General features: G+C 32.3%; 1 long non-coding RNA gene across 4 annotated transcripts in view; it reads left to right on the top strand.

Annotated features, from left to right (window-relative positions):
- LOC117173464 overlaps positions 1–1,294 on the top strand; it is a 9,011-nt gene extending 7,717 nt beyond the window's left edge. For all 4 annotated transcript variants that reach the window (XR_004467193.1, XR_004467192.1, XR_004467195.1 and 1 more), the window contains exons 2-3: positions 403–740; positions 1,140–1,294. This is a non-coding gene — a long non-coding RNA (uncharacterized LOC117173464). The remainder of the gene's footprint in view (positions 1–402; positions 741–1,139) is intronic.
- The last annotated feature ends 598 nt before the right edge of the window (positions 1,295–1,892 follow it).

Below are 1,892 nucleotides of genomic sequence, written 5' to 3' on the forward strand. Positions count from 1 at the left end.
GTTCTATCAATTATTCTCCATGCGCATGATCTTTGCAAAAAAATTTTGGCGGGAAGTTTAAATTCCAATTTTTTAATTTTTAAAGAAATTTTCTTGCGTGATAACACTCAAGTACTATTTCAGTTTTTTTTACCATGGAATAATTACCCAAAGACCCAAATTTTTCAATTCTTTCAGATACTCAAAACAGAAAGATATTAGTTTAAATATTAAGGAGAGTTACTTTCACATTAGGGTGGTAAAAATTTATATCTGTAAAAATTGAACTTTCGATATTTTTTGGGACAGTAGGAAGAAAGCACAGGAAGGCTTAAAAAGAATTATTTTTCTTGACTTTTATAAATTTATGTGATATGGAAAAATGCAAAATCATGCCTGAAACAATTTTACTCCTTCTAATAGACACCGACAGCGAATCGTTAAGTCGGGTGAGCTCGGGTTCGCGATCGTGCCTGCGCCGACTCACCGACACGCTCCGTTTGCATGAGTTGCTCCTAGCCAATAGAGAGGTGGAGGCCGAGAAATCCCACCTTCTCGAGACACTGGACTATATAATGCCATTTGAAAGAAATCTGAGCTTCATTCAACGTTCAACATGGCATCTGTAAGAACCGTTATTGTCATCCTCATGGTGTGCGCTATTACACTTTCTCAGATGGATGGTTCTAAAGCAACTGTAAGGATAAAGTTAGATCATGATGTACCCGGAGGACCGAGTCCGATATCCAATGGATAAATAGGTACTCAAAATTCTACCGACATATTATCAAGTATTTCCCAGTATTTCGACCTTTGTTGTTCTCAAATTATATGTGGGCATCCGCATGAAAAGGTCCTTGTAACCGGTTCTAGTTTATAAGATATTAGCATTTTTAAAAGTTAATTTAAAAATTATAATTTTCGGGTTTGACTAAGTGATAATACTAGGGCTAATACTGAATCTACTGGCACTATACTAATTTCTAGAAAGCAACCGAAAGTGAGTATATTTGGTATTTAAAGAAAATTTGTGGCACGTGAACTTGAGGCATTCGTCTTAGGAAATTTCATACAGGCCATTTTCATGTGGATGCCCCCATATTAAAAAAAAAATTAAGAACTTTATTTATTTCAAAGAACAATTATTTTTTATGTTTCAGAATGAATGGAACCTTCTGCGTATAACCTATCACAATTTGAATCAATCTAAAATGTTGAATTGCAACGGGAAATCCTAAAATTAAATGTACGACTCTTATATTTCGATTAACTTTTCAAATGCTGTATATGTGATTAATAAATCTTAAAAAATGTACCCGCACATTTAATTTTTCCGTAATATAGCTTTATTAATTATGTAATTATAAGACTGATAAAAAGAGGTTGGCGAAGTCTACGAAAACGCTGAATATCGAAATCTTGCTCTGAATGGCTTGACCATTGGGACACTGATTCAATGCCTCTCAAGAAAGGACAGAAATGCTTTTCAAAAACTAAAATATTTTGCTTTTAAGATAAACTAATTGACTTCTGAAAAAAAGTTGAAGCAGAGTTGTTCAGCAAAAATATGAAATCTACACCATACAGTCTTTGAAGTCATGTTTAATTTAGTCTAATACAACTTTGAAAAATTCTATAAGTTCCATAATATTTTTCGACATATGTTAAAATAATCTAAACCTAAACTTATTTTTTCATCTAAAACCTAAGTCAATAAAGAATTATCCTAATAAGCGTATTGCAACTTTTTCTCGTAACCTTCAGTCCATACGTTTCACAAACTATAATATTTGAAGGTTTTATCTATTATTTTATTTTTCTCAGCTGTTTGATTGTGTGGAAAAAATAATTATTTGAAAATATTGAGCAAGAAAATTTGTATTTCAGAAAGTTTTGCAGTGCCACAACCAATC

The sequence above is a fragment of the Belonocnema kinseyi genome, chromosome 5, assembly GCF_010883055.1.
Source record: "Belonocnema kinseyi isolate 2016_QV_RU_SX_M_011 chromosome 5, B_treatae_v1, whole genome shotgun sequence".
Lineage (NCBI taxonomy): Eukaryota > Metazoa > Arthropoda > Insecta > Hymenoptera > Cynipidae > Belonocnema > Belonocnema kinseyi.